The 14987-nt window shown below is 37.1% G+C and overlaps 1 long non-coding RNA gene across 1 annotated transcript in view; it reads right to left on the bottom strand.

Moving 5' to 3' along the window:
• Window positions 1-1120: 1120 nt before the first annotated feature.
• Window positions 1121-14987, bottom strand: part of LOC115216554 — a 21973-nt gene continuing 8106 nt past the window's right edge. The window contains exons 2-3 of the long non-coding RNA XR_005000941.1: window positions 9210-9420; window positions 1121-1997 (exon numbers count right to left, since the gene is read on the bottom strand). This is a non-coding gene — a long non-coding RNA (uncharacterized LOC115216554). The remainder of the gene's footprint in view (window positions 1998-9209; window positions 9421-14987) is intronic.

The following is a 14987-nucleotide window of genomic DNA, read 5'->3' on the forward strand; positions in this document are numbered from 1 at the left end:
TTGTGATCTTGCTCTTCTCAGAATTCCCTCATTTGAGCCACCGATCCCGTCAGTTGAGCCTCGGGATTCTTATGAGGTACTTTTGATGGAATACATTTACTTTTGAATCTGTCTTTTGAGACACCTTAAACAATTTGTAAAAGTATGAGTTATGCTGCCAAGCCAAGCTGTAATGCGCATCCATACTCACAAGCACACACATATACATACTCACACCACATGGTTCACCAAAATCTAAGTTCTGATAGTAAGGAGAACTTGAAAACATATGACTCTTTTTACATTGATTCTTTGTCAAGATGGAGTTACAACTGGCATTTTAACTAATCGTGCAAAAGAAACATTCATTTTATTCGTTTTAAATCAGAGATCTCCAAAGCGGTCGATATCGACCTCTGGGGATCGATGTGACTATTCAAGGGGTCGATAAATGTACATCTAGTTTGTTATTATTATTTATTTAAAGATAAGGAAATAATTTTATTCTCAAACGCAGGATTACGCGTAATCACAGGGATGTGATTTCGAAGCTCATGGTTGGCTGCCGACAGATTTTTCTGCAAAATATGGATAGTTCATCCTGTTCATCTTATATTATTAGCATTATCCTGCGTTTGGGAATAAAATTATTTCCTTGTCTGTATATTTCAATACTTCTCAACACTTCTAAGGCAAACTTTGTTTGTTTACTTTCATCGTAATTTGAATTATTATTTATTTATTTTCTTGTACATGCCTGGGAATCGATGAGAAGTCAAGAAGTCTATGAAGAGATCGATGGTCTAGAAAGTTTGGGGACCCCTGTTTTAAATGCAATCAATGATTTTTTTTTTAACACGGAGCGGTTTCATGCAAAACTGTTTCTCTATCACACGTATAACAACACAATAAAGTGCGTAATATATAATTTATTTATCACATACATAATATACATATATATTACATCTATGATACATATACAACACAGGGTTAACAATTTTGAATATAATTTCTGTTGAGTTTGCTTTTTCGCTTGGTTTAGACTAAAATTGGCTGATTTCAAAACTAGTCATTTTCCTTCAATCACGTAATTCTTTTCTGCAGTTTACTCTCAGAATAAACACAGAAGCATTGTTCGTCCGAAAGTAATAGAGCTGGTCATCTGCTTTCATTATTTTATTGATAACACTAGGAAACATTTTCGAAAAAAAATTTAGTTGTCTTGCTTTTTACAATTAGTCCTACCTAATTTGATGGTGCTGGGTTCAGAAATAGCCTCAAAACCTTATTATCACGTTAAGTGATTTTTTTTTTTACCCAAAAATGTTAATTTTACCATTAAATACAATACTGGAATAAGAAACTAACACAAGCCAAATAGCATTTTTTATTTGTTTACAAATATATTACACAAAATGTTTCGTTACACATCTATAGATATTTCTCTTTAACTGGAGTGAACTTTCTCTCTGCTGCTTTACGTAAATAACAGTATCTTTGCAAAGACCAATAATAGTCAGCCATCATGCTTGCCTTCCATCTGTCTCGATGTCTTCGTGGAGTCTTTCTCATCGTTCATCATTCATTGTACTATGATTTTCAGGCAAGTAGTCCAGATAACAGGACAGGAAACGTACTTTTACACTCATAATGTAGCTCAGTCTTCGAAAACTGGTTAACAGGGTCTGCATAAGTCCATAATTTGATGACTTCCTGTTTCCCAGGAAATCAGACACAGCTGCAGCAAAAACATTTTCAATGCCAGACATGGTATCCAAAAACTACACGTTGTGCAATAGTTACCTGGTCTGTCGCCCGTCAAACACTCCAGCCTTATGTTTTTTCATAAGAAGAAGCTGGGAACTTTCTGCTTAAGTGTTTCAACATGTTTTACACACTATATGGGGATGCCCCGACTTTGTCTTCATCGTCCAGTTTCTTGCCAAAGTAAGGTAAGTTTTCTTCGCAAGCAAAAAAATGAGCTATTTTTGTATGTTCTCTCACAACTGGCCTTATTTCTGAAATACAAAACATATATTCGAACCAGCTGTCACTTAGGAAAAGCATTTTCAGAATTGCCAAGTTATAAAGTAAGCAAATGTAGATTTGTGATGACAACATTTCCACAAAAAGTGCATACATACCATGAAGTTCCTCCTAGAGTTCTTTCACAAAAAGATGGCCTTGACCCATGTGGCCTCAAAACATTAAGGGCGCATTCAAGATGCCACTTTTCATAAGAAATAGTTAAAGGTACAACAAAATATGTCTCACCTAGTTTGCAATGATAGTCACACTAAGTCAAGCACAGTGTGGGCATATCTGCAAACAAATTCCATAAATATGAGACATGTATGATGTCAAGGAGCACAGAAATATGATATTTAATTGTATGGATGACATTTCTGTCATTATCATGACATTTAAAACTGGTTAGATTGAAAATAGGAAAAGTTGCTCAAGGCTAATGCATTTAAATACAGAAAGATACTTAAATCATAAAAGCGACTCGCCGGCAGAATCGTTAACACATTGGTCAATAATGCTTAGCGACATTTCGTCTGTCTTCACGTTCTGATTTCAAATTCTGCTGAGGTTGATTTTTCCTTAGTGGAGGTACATGGCCTAGTGATTAGAGCAGCGGACTCGCGGTCGAGGGAAATTCAGGTTCGAATCTCAGACCGGGCGACATGTGTGTTTATGAGCGAAACACCTAAGCTCCACGCGGATCCGGCAGAAGGTAATGGCGAACTTCTGCTGACTCTTTCGCCACAACTTTCTCTCACTCTTTCCTCCTGCATCTTGCAGCTCACCTGCGATGGACCGGCGTCCCATCCAGGTGGGGAACCTATACGCCAATGAAACCGGGAAACCAGCCCTTATGAGCCAAGCATGGCTCGAGAAGGAACAAACAAACTTGAATCATGACTTTTGTTTTCATTTTTGTGGTTGTATTAACTTTAACTGATATTGAAAACTATGTTTTCAAAGTTGTGTCCAGCTCCATACATGAGTCTGCATTTGATGAAGCCAAATCTATCCTTAGAAATGGCGACAATACTGTAAATGTTGAAAAAGTTACATTTGAGTTTGTGAAAAATCTTGACGTGATAGAACAAAATGGATTTCAATTCTTGAAATCAACAGAACTCAAAATTACTAGGAAATTACTCCAACACCAAACAACTAAAGCCATGTTTCCCAGTGTAACACAAAAACACTGTATACGCTGCAATAGAAGAGAAATAAAATTTATTAATTTATTCTGCCTATGCAGCCTGGGATTGGCCCACGGTCAAATGCTTAGGGACACCTTGTTTGGACAATATTACCCTGTTTTTTTCTTCTTTTTTTTTACTCAAGCTCCGTAAAGAAAATGCTTTTAAACGAAATTGATGTTATTTGTTTGGGTGTGTGGTTAAGAAGCTCATTTTCAACCACATGATTTTGAGTTCGGTCCCACTTAGCGAACCTTGGGAAAATATCTTCTACGATAGCCTCAGGTTAACTAATACCTTATGAGTGTCTTTGGAAGACGGAAACTATGTGGAAGCCCGTTGTGTATGTGTGTAGGTGTGTGTGGTATGTGTAAGTTTGTGAGTAAGTTTGTGTGGAGGTGTAGATGTGTTTGTGCGTGTATGTGAGCGTGTGTGTTTGTGTGTGTGCATACGTGCCTACGTGTGTGTGCGCACGTGTATGTGCGTGTGTATTTGGTAAGAGATTTCTGTGCTGCATCTGACGACCATAACTGCAGAAGTAACGCGAGCCGAACGAACAAAGCAGTTGGTTTGTGTGAAAAACGCATTGTTACGAAGGGCTCGTGTTAGTGAGCAATTAACACAATCAAATCTGATGAGTCATCTACTCTGGTACACATCTTCTAGACTTTATAATCGTCATTTCTACTGCTGTTCTACTGAAACTGAATTAAGAACCTTAAAAAATAAAAAGAACAGTATTATTAAAACTTTTTTTAAAGTCAGTGTATTGGCAGAATGATTAGCACGCCGGGCGAAGTGCTTAGCGGTATTTCGTCTGCCGGTACGTTCTGAACGACAGGCGAAATACCTATTTCTATACTACCCACAAGGGGCTAAACACAGAGAGGACAGACAAGGACAGACAAACGGATTAAGTCGATTATATCGACCCCAGTGCGTAGCTGGTACTTATTTAATCGACCCCGAAGGGATGAAAGGCAAAGTCGACCTCGGCGGAATTTGAACTCAGACCGTAACGGCAGACGAAATACCGCTAGGCATTTCGCCCGGCGTGCTAACGATTCTGCCAGCTCGCCGCCTTACGCAAGCATTATAATATTCTCTACTTGGAGATGAATTTCTTTGAATTTTTTTTTCTAGTTTTCTAGTTTCAAGTCATTAGCCTTCAACCATACTGACGCATCGGCTTCATAAGTTTGTTCGATGATATCGACTCGAGTGATTACTTCAGTTCTCATTCACGGAATTTATTTTACCGATCATTATTTGTCGAACTGCTAAGGTACAGAGCATAAAAGATGACAATAGAAAAAAGACATATACATATATATGCATGCATACATACACACAAGTACATATGTGTGTGTATATATATATATATATATATATATATATATGCAAGAAATAAATGTATACATACGTATATGCATGCAAATACATACACGGAATACACAAAGGGATGCATACACTTATACATAAAAATGTACACACACACATACATATATACATACATACATACATACATACATACATATATTACGGAGATGTACTTGCATAGCAAGTGACTTGATCTGAGATGGTGTGCTGAAAGAAAAACAATTGCAACGTGGAAGGTGTTTGTAAGCCATTCAAGGAAACACAAAAACCGTCAGTTTAAATTCAACATTTAAATTTCATTTGTATCAAAATATTTTCGTCGCTTTGAAACCATGACTTGTTCACTGATAAAACCTCATGCTGCATATATACATGTGTGTGTATGTGCGTGTGTGTGTGTGTGTGTGTGTGTGTGTGTGTGTGTGTGTGTGTGTGTGTGTGTGTGTGTGTGTGTGTGTAAGTTTGTATGTATGTATACGAATGACTTTTGCTCCCCCCCCCACACACACACGCATACGTGAGTGAACAAAAGCTGTTTCTGCCTGACTATGTCCAACATTTATGTACATAAACCCCCGTACGATAAGAAATTTAAAAAATATTTGGTAATACGAAGACAATTATTTGTAGTGTTGTCAGTTTGAGGACCACAAATTTGTTCGGTGGAGGAGAATTAAGTTGATTTATCGACCCTAGTATGCCAGTAGAATTTAGTTTATGCACCGGAATGAGATATAATTAAATCAGATGCTCAACAGATTTTGACATCCTAGCCATAAATGAAAATATAATAAATGATGTCTTTTTTTTTTTTTTTTTTTTTGTAATTTTGGTGCAAGGTCTAAAACCTAAAAGGCGAGAGATCATTAATTATATTAACACTGAAAGGATCGTAGAATGCTAGAAGAAATGCCACTTAGCATTTTGTGCGACACGTTACAATTCTGCCAATACTTCTCCTTAAATGTACTAATAGTAACAGTATGTTACAGAGAATCGACTACAGTACATGCTTGCTGCTTAATTTAATGAGTCGAAAACAGACAAAAAGAAATAGCCTTCGTCATCAGGATTCGCTATGCGAAATATAATTCAAGGGACATAACTAAATAGCTCCCTACAGTGTTTTAGTTAACTCCCTTGCATGCAAGTGTTTCCTCCCCACTAAATTTATACCGTAGCTTCTAAGAGTCATATCTGAACTAAACGCTGCTTAAGATGATTTATATATTTAAACGAAACTTACCTGTCATTGATAAAATTTACAATTCTAGTTTCGATCGTTGAGTTGGTAATAAAATACGCCGAGTTTCCAAATAACGGTGCAAGGTTTAACCTTCAAGTTGATGTTCAATCATGAAGGTTTGATGTAAATAAATATTAATCCTTTGCATTATAGGCATCAGGGCTGACATTTTGGGTAAGAGGGCGAGTCGATTACATCTGGTACTTATTTAATCGACATCGAAAGGATGAAAAGCAAAGTCGACCTCAGCGGAATTTGAACTCAGAACGTAGCGGCAGACGAAATACCTATTTCTTTACTACCCACAAGGGGTTAAACACAGAGAGGACAAACAAGGACAGACAAACGGATTAAGTCGATTATATCGACCCCAGTTACGCACTGGTACTTATTTAATCGACCCCGAAAGGATGAAAGGCAAAGTCGACCTCGGCGGAACTTGAACTCAGAACGTAACGGCAGACGAAATACCGCTGAGCATTTCGCTAACTATTCTGCCAGCTCGCTGCCTTCAACAACAACAACCACAACAACAACAACAATAATAATAATGATAATAATGGATTCGAATTTTGGCACAAGGGCAGCAATTTGGGGGAAAGGATTAAGTCGATTACATGGCACTTATTTTATCGACCCCGAAAGGATGAAAGGCAAAGTCAACCTCGGCGGAATTTGAACTCGGAACGTAGCTTCAGGCGAAATACCACTAAACATTTCGTCCAGCGTGCTAACGATTCTGCCTATAATAATAATGATGATAATAATGATGATGATGATGATAATAATAATAATAATAATAATAATAATAATAATAATAATAATATAATAATAATAACAATTGCATCCAACTTTAGACCAGTAATGTCAGGTACTTTGGCCGGTGAACTATATAGATACTTGGAAAAAAGTTAGCTGCTACCTATTGAACAGAAAGGGTGAAAGGGGGCCGAAAGAGGAGCCGGGGAACGAAAGATCAGTTCTTAATTGATAATCTAATTATCAGGAACTACAAAAGAAGACATACAAACCTGAGCATGGCACAGGTTGACTATCGCAAAGCATGCGATATGATACCACACTCCTGAGTAATAAGAACAATAGAAATGTATGGAGTAGTAGAAAATATGAAAAGCCTTATATGGAATAGTATGAAATACTGGAGAACGGAATTAACAGCAGGGAATCAAGTATTAGGAGAAGGGAAAATCAAGAGCGGGATCTTCCAGGGGGACAGTATGTCCCCACTGATCTTCATGCTGGGAATTATCCCCTTGAGTGAAATACTATAGAAAACCAAGTTGGGGTATGATCTGGGAAGAGGTAAGGGAAAAGTAAACCACTTGCTATTCATGGACGATCTGAAGCTATTCACAAAGCCTGAGGCAGAACTGGACAGCCTAGTCCAGTCTGTGCGGATTTTCTCCAATGATATTAAGATGGAGTTTGGTGATGAGATGAAGAAAGCTTGCCAGGACAGCAGGCATATGGGTACCAAGTGGTGAAATGAAGAAGGCAATTCAACCTCAATCCAGCTATAAATACCTGGGAATACTTGAGACAGATGGATTCAAACACAACATGAAGGAAAAGATAAAAAGAGAATACTTGCGGCGAGTGAGAAAAATATTGGCTTAAAAGCTGAATGCCTGAAACATAATTTCAGCAGAAAACGTGCGCGCAGTTGCAGTACTTCGGTATGGTGCTGGAATCCTGAATTGGACAGAGGAAGGGCTAAAGAAGATGGGCAGGAAGTCAAGAAAGCTCCTAACGATGCATAGAGCCCATCATCTACATGCAGACACTGATCTCTTATACATGAAGAGAGCAAATGGAAGAAGTGAACTGATAAGTGTGGAAGACTGCGTGCGTATCAAACTCGAGAGCTTAATGAGATACCTAGACCAAAGTAAGGAAACCTTGCTAGTGGCAGTTAGAAACGAGTGAGTATTGAGAGCAGAGAAATAAGGAAAAACAAAGGAAGAAGTGCAAAAAGAACATGAAGAAGAACTACGCAAGAAGGGACTACACAATCAATTTCATGTAGCCACAACAGAAATTGCTGGAAAAAATAGGTGAGATTGGCTGATGAAAGGAACACTAAAGAAAAAGGCCGAGAGCATTATAAGGGCAGCACAAGGCCAAGCTTTGGCCGCTAACTGGAGGTTGAACCTGAGGAATAAGCAAGTGTCTCTGCTGTGCCGCATCTGCAATATAGTAGATGAAATCATTGATAATATCACGAACGAATGTCCTAGACTTGCCCAAAACCATTACAAGTTTTGGCGACGTGATCAGGTAGCCAAAGTGTTACACTGGAAACTGTGCGAAAAGTGGGGGCTAGAGAGATGCAAGACGTGGTATGAGCACAAACTGCAGAAAGTGGCAGAGTCGAAGACTAGCAAAATCCTCTGAGATTCCCTAATCGAAACAGATTAGGTACTAGGGCGTAATAGACCGGATCTAGTGTTGGTGGACAAGGTGTACCACATACGCTTTATAATTGATGTTGCAAGACCCTTTAATCCACGAATAGTCAAGAAGTAAGACGAAAAGAAAGATAGATAGATAGATAGATAGATAGATAGATAGATAGATAGATAGATAGATAGATAGATAGATAGATAGATAGATAGATAGATAGATAGATAGATAGATAGATGATAGGCAGAACCAACTTAAGTATGAAATATCCCAGCTATGGAAAATGAAGGTGAAGATAGTGTCAATTATTGTTGGGTCCTTGACCACATTATGAGAAGGAACCAAGAGGAATATAAAGGAATTGGAATAGAAAGCCCAGTAGAAATGGTACAAAAGGTTTGCCTTCTTGGCACCACCAGAATAATCAGGAAAATATTTGGTAACTGAAAAGAATGGATAGTATGTTACCGTAGGCTGCAGGTAGTAAACCCGCTACGCATGCAAGAGTCCATGAGCTCTAACAAAGCCTGTGATAAACAGAAATAATAATTACAATAATAATAATAATGAGAATAATATAATAATAATAATAATAATAATAATAATAATAATAATAATAATAATAATAATAATAATGATAATAATGGCAGAAATTCAAAAGATAGTGCTCATGGGAACTGCTCATATCCTACGCAAAATACTTTCTATGTAATCTCAAGGTTTAAAACAAACATAATTTTCGGGGGGTTTTTTCGACATTCACTAGTGCAACACCAAAAAAAAACAAATATATGGCACACTAGGCATAACAACAACATGAACTTCCAACCTGTTGTCTCTTGAGGTCTCTGGGTGAGACTTGGAGCCAACTTGTACAAATATAAAGCAAAAGTCAAACATAGAATAATAATAATAATAATAATAATAATAATAATAATAATAATAATAATAATAATAAGTACCAGTAATATTTAGAGACTGCTTGCATCAGTTATACACTGTCCTTCCTAAAAAGAAGTGTATCTTTCAGTCTTAGAAAAACATTGTCATTACCATAGAAAGTAGTATGAATTGCTGTGACGATGAAGTCCCTTGGCGTAAAAGGCATTGTGGTATTACTTGTGTATATTTTATGGAGTTCAAATCCCGGCGGTTTCAACTTCTTTTATCCATCTGAAGACAAAGAAAGAAAAAAAACACAACAGTGATGTAAGTAGCCATTTTTTCGGTTTTGTTTTTGTTTGTTTTTTTGTTGTTTTTATTGCGGTGGAGCGAGCGGTTAATACTTTCCCCAACAAAGAAAAATTTGCTCGTTTGCATAAACTAGGAGTGTGTGTGATGTTTTGCAAACAACTTGCTGATGCGAATGCTACCTGTTGGAAGCTTTCGCCTTTCGTTATATACCAAATGGAAGCTCTCGCCTTTCGTTTATATACCAAATGGAAGCTCTCGCCTTTCGTTTATATACCAGTTGGAAGCTCTCGCCTTTCGTTATATACCAAATGGAAGCTCTCGCCTTTCGTTTATATACCAGTTGGAAGCTCTCGCCTTTCAATGTTCGCAGTTTAAGTTTCATCGGCAACCGTCTTTTCTCCTTTGCAACCTTCCATAAAATACAACACCGTCTAATGAAATTTCTTACAGTTTTGTATCACATCCATTGAAGCTCTGGGTAATCTCGGGTGCTGGTCTGAAATCTTGTCAAGGAACAAGCTTCAGTTTTTTGTCACAACGATCCGTCACCAAGTGATATTTTCTGTACAATAAATAGCAGGATATAACTACAGTTCCTGTATAAAGTTGGTTGGAATCTGGAACACATTTGGCTTAGAGTATATAAAACGGAGAATTTTCTGCTGAGAAGTTCATATCTTATCCATACATCCATCACTGGTTCTGCGTTGAGTAGCTTGGAATGAAATGCTCCGCACTTAACACCCAGCTTGCATCATAAGAGAGAGAAAGAGAATGGAAGAGGGGGGTGAAGCACAGAGAGAGAGTAGGGAGAGAGAGTGAAGAAGTAGCCACCAATCGGAAGCGAAACATCAAACTGACTGAGACTTAGCGAAGTGATTTGGCGGGGGCTACGTGGAAGTTGATGTCTGATACAAGAATGGATGATTGGCTTTGTGAAGGAAGGAAGGAAGGAAGGAAGGAAGGAAGGAAGGAAGGAAGGAAGGAAGGAAGGAAGGAAGGAAGGAAGGAAGGAAGGAAGGAAGGAAGGAAGGGTGCTAAGAATAAATGAACGTTCGTCGCAGTTTGACCAGAGAACGATTTCTTGCGTTGAGGATGAAACAAAAGATAGAGGCTGCACATTACAAATGGCTTTCAGAAAAGCTGTCATTCTGGATTTATTTATGCGATGTATATCTGATGGTGTAATAGGGGTGGCGTGCAGAGTAACTGTGATTTTGGACTGTAGTTGTATAGCAATAAATAACCTTTCTACACCCTTCTATCTGCCACCACCACCACCACCACCACCACCCCATTTCCTTCAACCAGCATCCACACCAAATGGGGTGGTTACATTGTCTTCTAACAGAACTTTTGGTAGCGACGGGAACCAAACCAAAAGTAATAATGATTATGGTGGTGGTGGTGATGGTGGTGGCGGTGGTGCTGGTGCTGGTGCTGGTGCTGGTGCTGGTACTGGTGCTGGTAGTGCTGGTGATGGTGGTGGTGCTGGTGGTGGTGCTGGTGGTGGTGCTGGTGGTGCTGGTGGTGGTGGTGGTGGTGCTGGTGGTGCTGGTGGTGCTGGTGGTGATGATGGTGGTGCTGGTGGTGCTGGTGGTGCTGGTAGTGGTAGTGGTGGTGCTGGTGCTGGTGCTGGTGCTGGTGAACGTGGTGGTTATTTAGCCCTCGGTCAACCTTCGTCGTACTGACTTTTATTTTTTTATCTTTTACTGGTTTCAGTCACTGAAGTGCGGCCATGATGGAGCATTGCCTTGAGGGAGTTTAGTCTAGACATGCAATACCTGTTTCGAGAAGCGGGCCGCATGAGACATGGCTCATCACCTCTCGTGTGGCCGCACCACTAAGAATTTTAATAAATGGATTTTTCCTTGTGAAATGAGGTATGTTTTCAGAAGGTCTCGCGGGTCGCAGTTTTCCCACAGCAGGTTTAGTAGAACAAATCGAAACAAATGCTCAATTTTTAAATCTAGAGTTTATTTTATCTGTCTTCTTTGCCGAACTGTTCTTTGCCAAACATATTGATCCTCTCATCTTGGTTCCAGCTGGAACCGAGAAAAGAGAGTCAACATGCATTATATAATATTTCTGTGAAAAATTCTAAGTGTTGAATTTTGCTCTGAATTCACCCGAAGAAAACAGATATAATTGATTTGTTCATCAATAAAAAGAAAACTACGTCTGAAACAGCTGTAGTGAAACTCGGCATATCTATATTGTTATTTATATTTCACGACACTCGTAACCCTCTCTGCGTTGGATCTTGAGCCTACAGTGGTCTGTAGAGCGCATGCCGAAGTGTACTCATGTGTAGCTATACTTATACGTTGTATATTTGGTCCATACTTGTGAATCCATGCGTAGCGGAAAGGACAAATCCGTATTTATTTTGTAAGTACGTGAGTGTCCGTATGCACTGTTCGTACACAGGTACATTATCCCCGACTTTACCTTAATGCCTTTGTTATTTAAATACTTTGATTCCATTGGATCTTGAAAGTTGTGTGTGTGTGTGTGTGTGTGTGTGTGTGTGTGTGTGTGTGTGTGTGTGGTGTGTGTGTGTGTGTGTGTGTGTGTCTGTATTTTTTTCACTGTGTACGAATAACAAGAAAAAAACAGATAAATAGTTACCAGGGTAGCAAAAATTCACATAAGCGCCAAAGATATTACATACTACCTATAAAGGTAGGAATTCCAGAGTTAAGCGAAATGTTTTTGTATAACATGGATATAAATTAAGAAATAGTCAAACGCAGGTGTTATTCAGACCATTTTATACTTCCAACATATGTTTCGGAAAAAGCATTGAGATTATTCCGGAGGAAACAAAAATGATGTAAAACAATGCATTCATGTTGTCTACTACAAATGCAGTTACTTAATATAAACGCATCTCTTAAGGATATACCTATTCCCCCAAGAAAGGTTTTCCTTAAACAACTCCTTTATTAACCGTATTAGATGGCTTGCTTTCTTCTTCGACAATAAAGAAATTAATAAAGCTGCTAACAAATAAACTTCTGAATTCAGCAAATTGTTTAAATCTAAAAACAATCCTCCACTTAACACCAGATTGAAACATTTTGAAGAAGATCTCTGGAATATCGTGAAGAATGGGAAATTCCATCGTTCACCCTTATGGAATAAACATCTGATTTATCTTCACAATATCATCAAAGAAATTTACAACATTAATGGGACACTGGTTCACTCTGATAAAACGGGAAACATATACAGATTTACCAAGGATTACTACCTAGAATTGCTTAGGAAAGAAACGCAAAAGAATTATAGGATTACTGGTAAAAGTGCTAACAAGAAAGTCAACCTTAAGGCGAAGAAAATTATGGATAAATGGCTTACAGATGAAGACTGAACCTCTTGATCCCAAACAACTGCGTTTTATTTTAAAAGACCACAAACCACATTTTCTTAATAACCCAACCTTACGATTTATTTGTCCTTCTAGCTTTGACATCGATGTATTTTGTAAAAATATTCTAGATAAATATATTCCTGCTTTAGTGTTTAAAAAAATAATACTTAATTTATGATCTAATTCGTTCCAAGTGGTCAAATGGCTTAATTCGGTTAGTAACAAGAAGTGCACCAAGTTTATCCAGTTCGACATTTCTAGTTACAATTCTTCTATTAATCTAACTGTACTTAACAAAGCGCTCTGGTTTGCACACAACAAAGCCGGTCTCACCCGGGATGAAATTAATGTAGTGTTAGGTGCCAGAAAATCATTCATTAAATTTGAAAATAAGCTCTGGCTCCGTAAAGATAGGCCTGGTGGTTTTGATGTTACGTTGGGAAGTTCAGACTCCACACAAATTTCTGATTTGGTTGGTATCTATAACATTTCTGAGATGACTTACCAATTCCCAAACATCAAGGGAGGTCTATATCGTGATGATTGTTTACTCTACCTTCAAACTTTTTCAAACCAAAAATTTCAAAGGGCTTAAAATAGATTGGTGAAAATTTTTCGGAAATATGGGCTTAAACATTATTTTCGATAAATAATATAACTAAAGCCAATTTTTTTAGATATTACTCTTAACTTATATAATGATTCGTATTTCCCATAACATAAGCTCTCAACTTATTTAAAATATATTTGCTTTTTTAGTAATCATCCGAAGACTATAACAAGAAACTTTAAAATATTTCACTTAGACTTTTTTCAGACTATCTGCTAATGTTGATATCTTTAATGAAAAAGCTGCATCTTATAACTCTGCCTTACTTAAAGCAGGCTATAAAGAAAAAAATACGTATCTTAACCCTACTGACATTAATTCTACCTCTATTAATCAAGACAAGAAAACATATCCTAATGGTAATAACAATATAAATTTTAGTTCGAATAATAACAATAAATCAAAAAATTTAATTTTGCCGCATAAGGGAGATGACCGTTCTTTATTTTTACAAAATACAAAGAAGTCTTGGAATTTTAAAGATTGATTCTAATTGGATGATCATTCCATTTGGTAAGCATATCAAATCCAACCTCCCTTATCAGCTTCCCAAAAATTCCAGTTACCATTCAATTATCACACCGAATTAGGATTTTCAAACACCAAAAACATTTCACAAATCATTTCTTCACATGACCATAAGTTATTAGATACAAATCCTCCTAATGAAAATAATAACTATGATACCCTGAATGAAATTGATCAATAGTAACATTTTCCTTTTATGGCAAAATATGTTCCTAATTCAATAAAATTATGAAGGTTACTTTGATTACTCTGCATAAAATACAAAATATTGTATTTTTTGTTGTGTGTTTTACTACAAAACGTCACCAACTGCCTACCCTGTGTAATTACTGACGGCACGTGCCTGATATACAGTATATATACACACACACATACATACATACAAACATACTTATTATATATATATATATATATATATATATATATATATATATATATATTATATAATATAAAAGGGCTTAGTAAAATAAATTACTTTGCCGCATACTGAACTCATTAGAAATAGCAGCTAAAAAAAAACTTTTTTAAAACTATTTCTAATACTTAAAGAAAACCTCTCTCATATAGTGTTTGCTCAATTCAACTCACGAAAGTATGGGGGTAGAGACATTAAAAAATCAAATGCAAAGGTTATTTGAGAACGTACGTTTCAAGATTAGTCAAACTCGACATTTCTATCATCAGCTCAGAACTCCCTGGTTTGGATTTGAAAACACTGAAAGTGGGAGCATACCCTTTCGGCTTCTTATCGCTTCTAAAGATATATAATGTAATAATTTGAATTCGCCTTAAATGGTCCCTTTGCATACTGAATACTTGGTGAAATTGATTAATTAATTAATTTTACCCTCAATTGTTGATATATATATATATATATATATATGCATAAATACATATATGTACATACATTTTCAAACTCCAGTTTCGTACAGGACGATTCCTAACATATCTAGTGAACACGCACGTAATCTCTTGTTGATTTGTCGATTTCCTCAACAACAAGAAGGTAAAATCCACAGCTGTTTGAATATT

This window comes from Octopus sinensis, linkage group LG10 (genome assembly GCF_006345805.1).
Source record: "Octopus sinensis linkage group LG10, ASM634580v1, whole genome shotgun sequence".
Classification (NCBI taxonomy): Eukaryota; Metazoa; Mollusca; class Cephalopoda; order Octopoda; family Octopodidae; genus Octopus; species Octopus sinensis.